The sequence below is a fragment of the Staurois parvus genome, unplaced genomic scaffold, assembly GCF_062004578.1.
Source record: "Staurois parvus isolate SC_StPar_1 unplaced genomic scaffold, SC_StPar_1.0 ptg000191l, whole genome shotgun sequence".
In the NCBI taxonomy this organism is placed as follows: domain Eukaryota; kingdom Metazoa; phylum Chordata; class Amphibia; order Anura; family Ranidae; genus Staurois; species Staurois parvus.
The window spans coordinates 2285496-2302514 of NW_028317987.1; the positions used below are offsets into that span (position 1 = coordinate 2285496).

The 17019-nt window shown below is 47.2% G+C and overlaps 1 protein-coding gene across 1 annotated transcript in view; it reads right to left on the reverse strand.

The window, feature by feature from the left end:
* Positions 1–17019, reverse strand: part of LOC149461856 (uncharacterized) — a 110962-nt gene that overhangs the window by 52253 nt on the left and 41690 nt on the right. The gene's annotated exons all lie outside the window — the stretch shown is intronic.

Sequence of the window (17019 nt, forward strand, 5' to 3'; positions counted from 1 at the left end):
TGGGGGGAGGGGGGAGAAAAGAAGTCAGGACTATGTAATGTACACAATAAATAGTGCAGGGGTCAGGAGTATGTAATGTACAACATAGGGTATATAGTGCAGGGGTCAGGAGTATGTAATGTACAAAAGAGTATATAGTGCAGGGGTCAGGAGTATGTAATGTACAACATAGAGTATATAGTGCAGGGGTCAGGAGTATGTAATGTACAACAGAGTATATAGTGCAGGGGTCAGGAGTATGTAATGTACAATATAGAGTATATAGTGCAGGGGTCAGGAGTATGTAATGTACAACAGAGTATATAGTGCAGGGGTCAGGAGTATGTAATGTACAACATAGTGTATATAGTGCAGGGGTCAGGAGTATGTACTGTACAACATAGAGTATATAGTGCAGGGGTCAGGAGTATGTAATGTACAACACAGAGTATATAGTGCAGGGGTCAGGAGTATGTAATCTACAACATAGAGTATATAGTGCAGGGGCCAGGAGTATGTAATGTACAACATAGAGTATATAGTGCAGGGGTCAGGAGTATGTAATGTACAACATCGAGTATATAGTGCAGGGGTCAGGAGTATGTAACGTACAACATAGAGTATATAGTGCAGGGGTCAGGAGTATGTAATGTACAACATAGAGTATATAGTGCAGGGGTCAGGAGTATGTAACGTACAACATAGAGTATATAGTGCAGGGGTCAGGAGTATGTAATGTACAAGTTATATAGTATAAGGGTCAGGACTCACAGTATTAGTATTCTGTAATCAGTAGAAGCTGAAATGTTTACTGTAGACAACATGTAGAGGTGAGCTGGGATTAAACCATCAAGAAACAGGTTAGATTGGAGGTGGGAAAATCCTTGGACAGAGAGGTGGCGGTGAGCGTGGTATACTTGGACAGAGGGGTGGCGGGGGACGTGGTATACTTGGAAAGAGGGGTGGAAGTGGTATCCTTGGACAGAGGGGTGGCGGTGGACGTGGTATACTTGGACAGAGGGGTGGCGGGGGACGTGGTATACTTGGACAGAGGGGTGGCAGTGGATGTGGTATACTTGGACAGAGGGGTGGCAGTGGACGTGGTATACTTGGACAGAGGGGTGGCGGTGGACGTGGTACACTTGGACAGAGGGGTGGCGGTGGACGTGGTATACTTGGACAGAGGGGTGGCGGTGGACGTGGTACACTTGGACAGAGGGGTGGCGGTGGACGTGGTATACTTGGACAGAGGGGTGGCGGTGGACGTGGTATACTTGGACACAGTTCCCCACACATGGCTAATGTGTAAGGTAAAGTCTATGGGCTGGAAAAATCTGAATGTAAATGGATAGAAAACTGGATAAAAGATGGTATTCAGAGAGTAATGGTTAATGATTCATACTCTGAATGGTCTGGGGGTGTCATTGGTGTACTCCAAGGTTCAGTGTTATTAGTGGGGTACCCCAAGGCTCAGTGTTATTAGTAGGGTACCCCAAGGTTCAGTGTTATTAGTGGGGTACCCCAAGGTTCAGTGTTATTAGTGGGGTACCCCAGGGTTCAGTGTTGGGACCCTTACTTATTAATATATATATAAACAATATGGGGTGTGAGATTATAAATCCCATTCCAGTCTTTGCAGATGACACCAAGCTGTGCCGGGGAATAACGTCCTTACAGGATGTCTCCAACTTACAAGCCGACCTCAATGCTCTGTGTAATTGGGGGGCTATGGGGCCAATGAGGGCTAATGGTGATACATGTAAGGTTCTGCACTTGGGGGGGCTAAGAATATGCATGCATCATACATACTAGGGGGGTACAACTGGGGGGGCAATGGTGGAGAAGGATCTGGGGGGGTCAATGGTGGAGAAGGATCTAGGGAGTCAATGGTGGAGAGGGATCTTGGGGGGGTCAATGGTGGAGAAGGATCTAATAGATCACAAGCTTAATAATGGCAGCAATGCAAAGCTACGGGTTCTAAAGCGAGCAAAATCCTCTCTTGTATTAGGAGAGGTATAGACTCCAGAGAGAGAGATATCACCCCCCCCCCCGGTACAAATCATTAGTAAGACCTCATCTGGAATATGCAGTTCAGTTTTGGGCTCCAATTCACAAAAAGAACATTGGGGAACTGGAGAAAGTACAGAGAAGGGCAACCAAACTGATACGAGGCATGGAGGAGATCAGCTATGAGGAAAGATTAGAGGAACTGAATGTATTCTCTACTGAGAAGAGGAGATTAAGGGGGATATGATCTCCATGTATAATACATAAGGGGGGGATATGATCTCCATGTATAATACATAAGGGGGGGATATGATCACCATGTATAATACATAAGGGGGGGATATGATCTCCATGTATAATACATAAGGGGGGGATATGATCACCATGTATAATACATAAGGGGGGGATATGATCTCCATGTATAATACATAAGGGGGGATATGATCTCCATGTATAATACATAAGGAGGAGATATGATCTCCATGTATAATACATAAGGGGGGATATGATCTCCATGTATAATACATAAGGGGGATATGATCTCCATGTATAATACATAAGGGGGGATATGATCTCCATGTATAATACATAAGGGGGGATATGATCTCCATGTATAATACATAAGGGGGAATATGATCTCCATGTATAATACATAAGGGGGGGATATGATCTCCATGTATAATACATAAGGGGGGATATGATCTCCATGTATAATACATAAGGGGGATATGATCTCCATGTATAATACATAAGGAGGAGATATGATCTCCATGTATAATACATAAGGGGGGATATGATCTCCATGTATAATACATAAGGGGGATATGATCTCCATGTATAATACATAAGGGGGGATATGATCTCCATGTATAATACATAAGGGGGGATATGATCTCCATGTATAATACATAAGGGGGAATATGATCTCCATGTATAATACATAAGGGGGGGATATGATCTCCATGTATAATACATAAGGGGGGATATGATCTCCATGTATAATACATAAGGGGGATATGATCTCCATGTATAATACATAAGGGGGGATATGATATCCATGTATAATACATAAGGGGGGGATATGATCTCCATGTATAATACATAAGGGGGGATATGATCTCCATGTATAATACATAAGGGAGGGATATGATCTCCATGTATAATACATAAGGGGGATATGATCTCCATGTATAAAACATAAGGGGGGATATGATCACCATGTATAATACATAAGGGGGATATGATCTCCATGTATAATACATAAGGGGGGGATATGATCTCCATGTATAATACATAAGGGGGGATATGATCACCATGTATAATACATAAGGGGGGGATATGATCTCCGTGTATAATACATAAGGGGGGATATGATCTCCATGTATAATACATAAGGGGGATATGATCTCCATGTATAATACATAAGGGGGATATGATCTCCATGTATAATACATAAGGGGGATATGATCTCCATGTGTAATACATAAGGGAGATATGATCTCCATGTATAATACATAAGGGGGGATATGATCTCCATGTATAATACATAAGGGGGGGATATGATCTCCATGTATAAATACATAAGGGGGGATATGATCTCCATGTATAATACATAAGGGGGATATGATCTCCATGTATAATACATAAGGGGGGATATGATCTCCATGTATAATACATAAGGGGGATATGATCTCCATGTATAATACATAAGGGGGGATATGATCTCCATGTATAATACATAAGGGGGATATGATCTCCATGTGTAATACATAAGGGAGATATGATCTCCATGTATAATACATAAGGGGGGATATGATCTCCATGTATAATACATAAGGGGGGGATATGATCTCCATGTATAATACATAAGGGGGGTATGATCTCCATTAGAGATGAGCGAATCGAAGTATCCGAAGTGGAATTCGAGTCGAATATCGGAAAAATTTCGATTCGTGCCGAATCCGAAAAATAGCCTAATTCGGACGCGCGAATCGAAATTTTTCAGAAAATGGCGGCTGACATGTGCGGCGACGGAGCGGGGATGTCTGGGAAGGCGCGCAGACAAGGCGCGCTGACCCATAATGCATTCCTCAACTACATGTGATCGCATCAGCCAATCAGCAGCCAGCCAGCCAGCACTGTGTAATGGTCGAGCTATAAATAGCGGCCATTTTGGAATTCTTCATTTGCCTGCAGTCATTGAACAGAGGCAGACCGCTCTGTACTAGGAACAGGGACAGAGTTAGGGCCACAGAAACGATAATTGGGGACAGAGAAAAGTTACTTAGGGACAGAGAACCATTACTCAGGGACACAGACTTGTTAATGAGGGCCACAGAATCGTTATTTAGGGACAAAGAAACGCTAGTTAGGGCCACAGAATTCATAATCAGGGACAGACAGAATTGTTACTCAGTGCCAGAGAATTGTTACTTAGGGCCACAGAAACGTTATTAGGGCCACAGAATTTTTACTCAGGGACAGACAGAATTGTTACTGAGTGCCAGAGAATTGTTACTCAGGGACAGACAGAATTGTTACTGAGTGCCAGAGAATTGTTACTCAGGGACAGACAGAATTGTTACTGAGTGCCAGAGAATTGTTACTTAGGGCCACAGAAACTTTACTTAGGGCCACAGAATTGTTACTCGCACAGACACAGAATTGTTACTCGCACAGACACAGAATTGTTACTGAAGGCCACAGAACTGTTACTTAGGGCCACAGAATTGTTACTCGCACAGACACAGAACTGTTACTGAGGGCCACAGAACTGTTACTTAGGGCCACAGAATTGTTACTCGCACAGACACAGAATTGTTACTCAGGGCCACAGAACTGTTACTTAGGGACAAAGAAACGCTAGTTAGGGCCACAGAATTCATACTCAGGGACAGACAGAATTGTTACTGAGTGCCAGAGAATTGTTACTTAGGGCCACAGAAACTTTACTTAGGGCCACAGAATTTTTACTCAGGGACAGACAGAATTGTTACTGAGTGCCAGAGAATTGTTACTCAGGGACAGACAGAATTGTTACGGAGTGCCAGAGAATTGTTACTCACGGCCACAGAAACTTTACTTAGGGCCACAGAATTTTTACTCAGGGACAGACAGAATTGTTACTGAGTGCCAGAGAATTGTTACTCAGGGACAGACAGAATTGTTACTGAGTGCCAGATAATTGTTACTTAGGGCCACAGAAACGTTATTAGGGCCACAGAATTGTTACTCAGGGACAGACAGAATTGTTACTGAGTGCCAGAGAATTGTTACTTAGGGCCACAGAAACTTTAGTTAGGGCCACAGAATTGTTACTCAGGGACAGACACAGAATTGTTACTGAGGGCCACAGAACTGTTACTTAGGGCCACAGAATTGTTACTCGCACAGACACAGAATTGTTACTCAGGGACACAGAATTGTTACTCAGGGACACATAATCGTTTAATTAAAGAGTATGTCAGACAACATGCAGAGGGGTGGCAGAGGAGGCAATGTTTTAGGAGCGAGCAGACGTGGCAGCAGAGGAAGGGGTCGAGGCAGCACTATTCGCAGCCAGAGGCCAGTGCTCCCGGTGTCATCCAGCGGTCGTGTCTCCACCGACAACCCTGCCGTCATCGATTGGTTGGCTCGGTCGTCTTCCTCTTCCCAGGTCACCTCTGACACCTACAGCCAACGGTCGGTGGGTACGTCAGACACAACCGTTAGTTGGCATGGCCCGGGACCTAGCCCACTGAAATCACGTGTCCTCTACCTGCCCCTGTCCTTTGGTGTTCCCTCACCAAGCGAAGTATCGCATGCTGTGGGCTCAGCCCCACTGTACAGTGAGGAAGAGCTAACAGAGGGCGGTCAGGAACGGGGGGAGACATCCGCCTTTTCAGCAGCTAGGCGAAGAAGTAGTGGCGAGGAGAGTGGCCCGGTAGCCGGTCTAGAGACAGGTCTGTCTCCTGACCCAGACGCAGCCGAGGGGGCTAGTAGTGAGGCGGAGACCCTACTTGATGATGAGGAGGTTGATCGCACTTGGCAGCCTCGTCGTCATCAGGCAATTTCTTCCGCATCATCAGGAGAAGAGGGTGGCAGCTTGGCAGTGAGCGAAACAGTCGGTGGGTTGCCCAGGAGACAGCAGCAGGGTCGCAGCAGTGTCAGTGGAAGCAGTGTCAGTGGAGCCAAACGGCCACGGAGTAGAGCACCAGCTCCACTGCAGCCTACCACCACGGCCAGTAGTGGTGCCGGTGTGCACGGAGGAAGCAGCAGTCAGCCAGTGAGGAGTATCGGGGGCAAAGTTTCCTACTCGGCGGTGTGGCAATTTTTCGTCAAGCCGCCCGAGGAAGTAAACGTAGCCGTATGTCGACTATGTGGCCAGAAAGTCAAGCGTGGCCAGGGGGCCCATGTTGGGACTATTTGGGCCATGTTGGGACAATGGGAGACCTCCCATTGCTGCTGTCTCCATCGCCACACTCTGCCATGTGCCACTTTCAGGTCTCCTCACACACTGCTGGTGTGTTCAGTTTTTTGACATAGGGTGCTGGCAGATTACGGGCCTCCCATAGCTGCTGCCAGGCCCCTAATCTGCCATAGGCCCCTATATACCGCCTCCTCATGCTGCTGCCAGGTCCAGAGTCTCTCATGGGTCCCTGTACGGCCTCCCATTGCTGCTGTCTCCATCGCCACACTCTGCCATGTGCCACTTTCAGGTCTCCTCACACACTGCTGGTGTGTTGAATTTTTTGACATAGGGTGCTGGCAGATTACGGGCCTCCCATAGCTGCTGCCAGGCCCCTAATCTGCCATGGGCCCCTATATACCGCCTCCTCATGCTGCTGCCAGGTCCACAGTGTCTCATGCCATGTGCCACTTTCAGGTCTCCTCACACTGCTGGTGTGTTGAATTTTTTGACATAGGGTGCTGGCAGATTATGGGCCTCCTATAGCTGCTGCCAGGCCCCTAATCTGCCATAGGCCCCTATATACCGCCTCCTCATGCTGCTGCCAGGTCCAGAGTCTGTCATGGGTCCCTGTACGGCCTCCCATTGCTGCTGTCTCCATCGCCACACTCTGCCATGTGCCACTTTCAGGTCTCCTCACACACTGCTGGTGTGTTCAGTTTTTTGACATAGGGTGCTGGCAGATTACGGGCCTCCCATAGCTGCTGCCAGGCCCCTAATCTGCCATGGGCCCCTATATACCGCCTCCTCATGCTGCTGCCAGGTCCAGAGTCTCTCATGGGTCCCTGTACGGCCTCCCATTGCTGCTGTCTCCATCGCCACACTCTGCCATGTGCCACTTTCAGGTCTCCTCACACACTGCTGGTGTGTAGAATTTTTTGACATAGGGTGCTGGCAGATTACGGGCCTCCCATAGCTGCTGCCAGGCCCCTAATCTGCCATAGGCCCCTATATACCGCCTCCTCATGCTGCTGCCAGGTCCAGAGTCTCTCATGGGTCCCTGTACGGCCTCCCATTGCTGCTGTCTCCATCGTCACACTCTGCCATGTGCCACTTTCAGGTCTCCTCACACACTGCTGGTGTGTAGAATTTTTTGACATAGGGTGCTGGCAGATTACGGGCCTCCCGTAGCTGCTGCCAGGCCCCTAATCTGCCATAGGCCCCTATATACCGCCTCCTCATGCTGCTGCCAGGTCCAGAGTCTCTCATGGGTCCCTGTACGGCCTCCCATTGCTGCTGTCTCCATCGCCACACTCTGCCATGTGCCACTTTCAGGTCTCCTCACACACTGCTGGTGTGTAGAATTTTTTGACATAGGGTGCTGGCAGATTACGGGCCTCCCATAGCTGCTGCCAGGCCCCTAATCTGCCATGGGCCCCTATATACCGCCTCCTCATGCTGCTGCCAGGTCCAGAGTCTCTCATGGGTCCCTGTACGGCCTCCCATTGCTGCTGTCTCCATCGCCACACTCTGCCATGTGCCACTTTCAGGTCTCCTCACACACTGCTGGTGTGTTGAATTTTTTGACATAGGGTGCTGGCAGATTACGGGCCTCCCATAGCTGCTGCCAGGCCCCTAATCTGCCATGGGCCCCTATATACCGCCTCCTCATGCTGCTGCCAGGTCCACAGTGTCTCATGCCATGTGCCACTTTCAGGTCTCCTCACACTGCTGGTGTGTTGAATTTTTTGACATAGGGTGCTGGCAGATTATGGGCCTCCTATAGCTGCTGCCAGGCCCCTAATCTGCCATAGGCCCCTATATACCGCCTCCTCATGCTGCTGCCAGGTCCAGAGTCTGTCATGGGTCCCTGTACGGCCTCCCATTGCTGCTGTCTCCATTGCCACACTCTGCCATGTGCCACTTTCAGGTCTCCTCACACACTGCTGGTGTGTTCAGTTTTTTGACATAGGGTGCTGGCAGATTACGGGCCTCCCATAGCTGCTGCCAGGCCCCTAATCTGCCATGGGCCCCTATATACCGCCTCCTCATGCTGCTGCCAGGTCCAGAGTCTCTCATGGGTCCCTGTACGGCCTCCCATTGCTGCTGTCTCCATCGCCACACTCTGCCATGTGCCACTTTCAGGTCTCCTCACACACTGCTGGTGTGTAGAATTTTTTGACATAGGGTGCTGGCAGATTACGGGCCTCCCATAGCTGCTGCCAGGCCCCTAATCTGCCATAGGCCCCTATATACCGCCTCCTCATGCTGCTGCCAGGTCCAGAGTCTCTCATGGGTCCCTGTACGGCCTCCCATTGCTGCTGTCTCCATCGCCACACTCTGCCATGTGCCACTTTCAGGTCTCCTCACACACTGCTGGTGTGTAGAATTTTTTGACATAGGGTGCTGGCAGATTACGGGCCTCCCATAGCTGCTGCCAGGCCCCTAATCTGCCATAGGCCCCTATATACCGCCTCCTCATGCTGCTGCCAGGTCCAGAGTCTGTCATGGGTCCCTGTACGGCCTCCCATTGCTGCTGTCTCCATCGCCACACTCTGCCATGTGCCACTTTCAGGTCTCCTCACACTGCTGGTGTATTCCATTTTTTGTCATAGGGTGCTGGCAGATTACGGGCCTCCCATAGCTGCTGCCAGGCCCCTAATCTGCCATGGGCCCCTATACCGCCTCCTCATGCTGCTGCCAGGTCCAGAGTCTGTCATGGGTCCCTGTACGGCCTCCCATTGCTGCTGTCTCCATCGCCACACTCTGCCATGTGCCACTTTCAGGTCTCCTCACACTGCTGGTGGGTTCCATTTTTTGTCATAGGGTGCTGGCAGATTACGGGCCTCCCATAGCTGCTGCCAGGCCCCTAATCTGCCATGGGCCCCCGTACCGACTCCTCATGCTGCTGCCAGGCCCGTAATCTGTCATGGGCCCCTGTTGTCGCTTGTTGGCATATTCCGCTCGTTCAGATGCTCCTTCTCCTGCTACTCCTCTTCACGGATTCCGTCAGCAGTCTTTCTTGGAATCCGTTTCCAAGAGACAACAGTTTGCGAGCACGCACCAGACGGTGCAGAAACTGAACGTCCTCCTGTCCAAGTTGCTGCTGCCAGGCTTGTAATCTGTCATGCGCCCCTGTACCGCCTCCTCATGCTGCTGCCAGGTCCAGAGTGTGTCATGGGCCCCCGTACCGACTCCAAATGCTGCTGCCAGGCCCGTAATCTGTCATGGGCCCCTGTACCGCCTCCCCATGCTGCTGCCAGGTCCAGATTGTGTCATGGGTCCCTGTACGGCCTCCCATTGCTGCTGCCAGGCCTGTAATCTGCCATGGGCCCCCCTACCGACTCCTCATGCTGCTGCCAGGCCCGTAATCTGCCATGGGCCCCTGTACCGCCTCCTCATGCTGCTGCCAGGTCCAGAGTGTGTCATGGGTCCCTGTACGGCCTCCCATTGCTGCTGTCTCTATCGCCACACTCTGCCATGTGCCACTTTCAGGTCTCCTCACACTGCTGGTGGTTTCCATTTTTGTCATAGGGTGCTGCATGGCCTCCCATTGCTGCTGCCTCCACCGCCACACTGTGGCTCCACACTCTGGTTTTGGCCCCGTGACTGGCCAAATGAGTGAAGTGTGCGGTGATTCTAAGATCGACGGCACTCATCTGCATGTCATACTGACTGACAGTATTATTTCTCTTCCCCAGCAGACTCCAAGGGCATTTAAATTAAAGGTACAGTGTTCTGCACTAATAAAAAGGCTCTCTGAAGCCTAGAAACACCCTTTTATAAGTTAAATTCGCAGCGAATATATTCGACTCGAATCGAAATTTTTCCACGAATTCGCCGAATCAGTCGAATCGAATTTTTGAATACTTCGCTCATCTCTAATCTCCATGTATAATACATAAGGGGGATATGATCTCCGTGTATAATACATAAGGGGGATATGATCTCCGTGTATAATACATAAGGGGGGATATGATCTCCGTGTATAATACATAAGGGGGGATATGATCTCCGTGTATAATACATAAGGGGGATATGATCTCCATGTATAATACATAAGGGGGGATATGATCTCCATGTATAATACATAAGGGGGGGATATGATCTCCATGTATAATACATAAGGGGGATATGATCTCCGTGTATAATACATAAGGGGGGATATGATCTCCGTGTATAATACATAAGGGGGGATATGATCTCCGTGTATAATACATAAGGGGGATATGATCTCCATGTATAATACATAAGGGGGGATATGATCTCCATGTATAATACATAAGGGGGGGATATGATCTCCATGTATAATACATAAGGGGGGGGATATGATCTCCATGTATAATACATAAGGGGGGGATATGATCTCCATGTATAATACATAAGGGGGATATGATCTCCATGTATAATACATAAGGGGGGATATGATCTCCATGTATGATACATAAGGGGGGGATATGATCACCATGTATAATACATAAGGGGGATATGATCTCCATGTATATTACATAAGGGGGATATGATCTCCATGTATAATACATAAGGGGGGATATGATCTCCATGTATAATACATAAGGGGGGGATATGATCTCCATGTATAATACATAAGGGGGATATGATCTCCATGTGTAATACATAAGGGAGATATGATCTCCATGTATAATACATAAGGGGGGATATGATCTCCATGTATAATACATAAGGGGGGGATATGATCTCCATGTATAATACATAAGGGGGATATGATCTCCATGTATAATACATAAGGGGGGATATGATCTCCATGTATAATACATAAGGGGGGATATGATCTCCATGTATAATACATAAGGGGGATATGATCTCCATGTATAATACATAAGGGGGATATGATCTCCATGTATAATACATAAGGGGGGATATGATCTCCATGTATAATACATAAGGGGGATATGATCTCCATGTATAATACATAAGGGGGGATATGATCACCATGTATAATACATAAGGGGGATATGATCTCCATGTATAATACATAAGGGGGGATATGATCTCCATGTATAATACATAAGGGGGGATATGATCTCCATGTATAATACATAAGGGGGGTATGATCTCCATGTATAATACATAAGGGGGATATGATCTCCGTGTATAATACATAAGGGGGATATGATCTCCGTGTATAATACATAAGGGGGATATGATCTCCATGTATAATACATAAGGGGGGATATGATCTCCATGTATAATACATAAGGGGGGATATGATCTCCATGTATAATACATAAGGGGGGTATGATCTCCGTGTATAATACATAAGGGGGGATATGATCTCCGTGTATAATACATAAGGGGGATATGATCTCCATGTATAATACATAAGGGGGGATATGATCTCCATGTATAATACATAAGGGGGGGATATGATCTCCATGTATAATACATAAGGGGGGGATATGATCTCCATGTATAATACATAAGGGGGGGATATGATCTCCATGTATAACACATAAGGGGGGATATGATCTCCATGTATGATACATAAGGGGGGATATGATCTCCATGTATGATACATAAGGGGGGGATATGATCACCATGTATAATACATAAGGGGGATATGATCTCCATGTATATTACATAAGGGGGATATGATCTCCATGTATAATACATAAGGGGGGATATGATATCCATGTATAATACATAAGGGGGGATATGATCACCATGTATAATACATAAGGGGGGGATGTGATCTCCATGTATAATACATAAGGGGGGGATATGATCTCCATGTATAATACATAAGGGGGATATGATCTCCATGTATAATACATAAGGGGGATATGATCACCATGTATAATACATAAGGGGGGATATGATCTCCATGTATAATACATAAGGGGGGATATGATCTCCATGTATAATACATAAGGGGGATATGATCTCCATGTATAATACATAAGGGGGGATATGATCTCCATGTATAATACATAAGGGGGGGTATGATCTCCATGTATAATACATAAGGGGGGATATGATCTCCATGTATAATACATAAGGGGGGATATGATCTCCATGTTTAATACATAAGGGGGGATATGATCTCCATGTATAATACATAAGGGGGGATATAATCTCCATGTATAATACATAAGGGGGATATAATCTCCATGTATAATACATAAGGGGGGGGTATGATCTCCATGTATAATACATAAGGGGGGATATGATCTCCATTTATAATACATAAGGGGGGTATGATCTCCATGTATAATACATAAGGGGGGATATGATCTCCATGTATAATACATAAGGGGGGATATGATCACCATGTATAATATATAAGGGGGGGATATGATCTCCATGTATAATACATAAGGGGGGGGATATGATCTCCATGTATAATACATAAGGGGGATATGATCTCCATGTATAATACATAAGGGGGGATATGATCTCCATGTATAATCCATAAGGGGGGATATGATCTCCATGTATAATACATAAGGGGGGATATGACCTCCATGTATAATACATAAGGGGGGATATGATCACCATGTATAATACATAAGGGGGGGATATGATCTCCATGTATAATACATAAGGGGGATATGATCTCCATGTATAATACATAAGGGGGGATATGATCACCATTTATAATACATAAGGGGGATATGATCACCATGTATAATACATAAGGGGGGATATGATCTCCATGTATAATACATAAGGGGGGGATATGATCTCCATGTATAATACATAAGGGGGGATATGATCTCCATGTATAATACATAAGGGGGGATTGCTGTAGGAAAGTCCTGGATTCTTTCTTAAATACACAGAATATAACTGGATATAACATTTATAGGGAAAGTTGATCCAGGGAATATCCAATTGCCTCTCGGGGGGTCAGGAAGGAATTGTTTCCACTGCAGGAGCAGATTGGATCGTTCTTTGCTGGGTTTTTTCCTTCTGGTGGATCAGCTGTGGGTGTAGGATTATAACTTTTATTTTTAATGGTACAACTAGATGGATGTCTTTTTTCAGCCAGACTAACTATGTAACTATGTAGGTCCCACACCGCTGCCTCCCATCTCCTGAGACTGCACTCAGTGACTTGGGTCTGAGACACTACAGACATATCCCTCCACCCGGCACAGCCAGCAGATAACAGAGAAGGTCCCCTGGAGGAGTCAGGCACAAGGCAGGAGACCCCAGTCACATGTCCTGGGTGCCTACATTATGCAATGCTTAGAGTAAAAATCAACATTTTTCTGCCAGCTGAACCCCAGAACCTCCATAAATCCAGTCTAGATACATAAATTGTGTCTGCAGCACAGAGAAGGAAGATTATCCGAGAGAAATCCAGGAATACAGGACGGGGAACACAGCTCAGGAAAGTGACCAGGGGATTACAGGCTGATATCACCCAGTCCCCGCCCTACTCTGGACCAATCAGTGAGCAGTATGGGTGGAGGAATGGATTTAGTGTTCATGACCCACCTGTGCTGATCTCTGTAGGAGTGTCCTCCTCTATAAATGTCCCCGTTATTCCATCCTCCTCCATAGACTGCTGATCATCCCTCACATACGCCTCTTCTTCTTCTGCTTTCACCTCAAATTCTATATCGATTGGATCTCCACTCTAAATCAAGGAAATGAGAGAAAATATCATCTGTAAAATATAAGGTCACATAAAACTCCACACATTGTCTCTACAAGTCCATGTTCTAGATACTCCGTCCCACCGACCTTGTAATAGTGAGGGATGGTGTGACCTTCCTGTGTGGAATCCTGGGAATACAGAGGACGGGGACATCTCTCTGGTGGGTTCCCATGACTGGATCCATCTGTAGGAAACACACACACTGACTGAATCCATTGTTTCTATGTGTTTATCAGATGATGGGGGATCTAGGTGGATCCTCCGTACTGCTCTCTCCTTTACAATAAAGTCTCCTCTTACCCGGTGATGTGAGGGGCGGCTGATTGTCCATCATGATGTCCTTGTAGAGATCCTTGTGTCCTTCTAAATACTCCCACTCCTCCATGGAGAAATAGACAGTGACACCCTGACACCTTATAGGAACCTGACACACACAATGATACAGTCACCATCCAGACACATCCCTTGTCTGTTACTGGAGAATGTCCCAGAATTCCCGGCACCGCTCACCTCTCCTGTCAGCAGCTCAGTGATCTCTCTGGTGACTTCTAGAATCTTCTTCTTCTTTCTCTCTTCTATCAGGGAGGGAGGTGGAGGCAATGTGATGTCATATGATCTCCAGACTTCACAGGAGGAAAACTCTACATCTGAACACAAATAGTCACATCAAATGATATTCCCAGAATCCTCCTCACCTCTCCATTCAGGTCTCCATTTTATTAAATCCCCACTTCAGGCTGAGGTATAATTCCCCCCACAGGACCCCCACACTACGCAGGGTATAGGCTTGTTGCAGCATTCTGATGTCATTACATACAACGCAGGACCAACAGTCCCACTTTACATGTGAGGATACCAAGGGACCCCACATCCTAAGAGCATCAGAAAAAGCCAGATGGAGGGACATTGGGGAGAGGAGCTGTGAGGTCAGTGTGATGTCATAGGATTCTCTGACTCTGGATGGAGGGACATTGGGAGGAGGAGCTGTGAGGTCAGTGTGATGTCATAGGATTCTCTGACTCTGGATGGAGGACATTGGGAGGAGGAGCTGCAAGGTCAGTATGATGTCATAGATTTCTCCATTCCCCGCCACTTATAAAAGTGGTATAATCCATTAGTATACACTGATGAGGTGAGAAGGTGACACCTCTCCACAATGAGGAAAATGTTCCGGCCCCGAAAGTGGGGGAATGATCTGCCCCTGAAGGGGTTAATCTGGGTTCCCACACTATATATGTGTGTATCATCATCTGCTGGAGATAAAAGACGTCACAGTGACTATGGAGGAAGAGGACGGACATGACTATGGAGGAAGAGGACGGACATGACTATGGAGGAAGAGGATGGACATGATGGGGGGTTACTGGGTGTAAATAGGAAATAACATCTTATTACCTCCTCTGCTGCCACTTCCAGCAACGTCTTCTCTCTGCTTCCTCCCAACTCAGCTCTCACCCGGAACTTCCTGCCTGTACCTGACATCACTTCCTGTCTGTACCTGACATCACTTCCTGCCTGTACCTGACATCACTTCCTGTCTTCCATAGAGACTTCCTGTCTGGGCAGAAGTGAGATCCCCACCTTGTGGAGCTCAGAGGAACTGCAGCCCCGAGAAGCGTCTGGTAGTGTGGCCCCGGCCTTGTGCTGGGTGTGTATGGACTGTAGATCCTTGTGTAGGGGAGGAAATGACTCCTATCTGTGACTGCTGTAACCTGCTGACTGGCATCTCCTGTGAAATCTGACACTTGCACTGGATACACACAAGGCAGTCAGGGATTTCAGCCCCTCCCTTCTCTCAGACTGTAATACAGAGAGAGCCAATCAGAAGAGGTATTAAAGGAGCCAATGACAGGGACTTTCTCAAGCAGGAGGTGCAGCTGCAAAGCATTGTGGGATATGCAGTCCTGAACAGAAATGGCCTGATAGGCTGATATGAGGGATGGAACTACAGAGACCAGCATGCTTAGTGAGAGCAGAGTGAAGGACTCCATCTTGTTTTTCCTGAGGGGAGGCAGTCTGCATGTGGCAGGAGACAGTCTGGACCTGGTAGAGAAGTGCTCAGGGTCAGTTCACTCCATGTTTAGGTATCTGCATCAGTCAGGGAACATCCAACCTGAGAGATGTGGCCTACAGTACAGTGCCTACACCGACAGTGTGAAGGGCTCATCGTGAGGTGACCACAGGAGCCGCTCATTTCCAGGACCATGGTTTGGGCCTTAGTCCCAGGATCTGGTGAGAGGGATTTTGCCCCCCTGGCAGATGACAGGAACACGGCACACAGAGACATGACACTTCTCCCATACTCACCAGGCACTGGGTTGTGTAGATGGTCCTGCTATACAGACACAGTGTTTGCTTTGCTATACAAATCCTGCCACGGGATTACAATGAACTTTACCATAGGAGTGTAAGTGCACCAATGAAAGTGTCTCGCTGAAGACCCCAACATTCATCCTGTTACCAAGAGACTGAAGTTACTGGTGCCATACGGGCACGCGCATGCGTATTCAGGCCTCTATATTGCATGGTGTGGGAGGGAATAGCTCTACCTTGGAAAGTAGCTATGAAGTATCAGTTGGGCGCAGTGTTTGCCTATTGGGCTTGTGGTGTCGGGGGTTAGAAGGGAGAAGTCTGACACCACAGAGAGTCATCCTTCTGCTCTCCTCCTGCTTGGACATCATAGAGCTGAGTTTATGTAAAGGGGTTTAGACCCACTTTGAGGGCGCCATGTAAGTGTTTCCTCTGCTCTTGGGGTTATTCACGGTTGGAATCCCCTGAAAGCAGCCTGAGTGTAAAAGTGAGTTATATTGCTTCCGGTCTCAGGATTTGCTGTTCTCTGGATTCACCAAACGTATACCTGTTGTTCATGTTTATTACTTCCCATAGAGGTCTTACAGTAAAGCTGATCTCTGTGTTTATTATACCGTGTGTGCTTTTCATTGGTCCTTGTACTTCACTATTGTCAGGGGTGTCAGTTGGGGCTGAGACAGTTCTTGGGGTT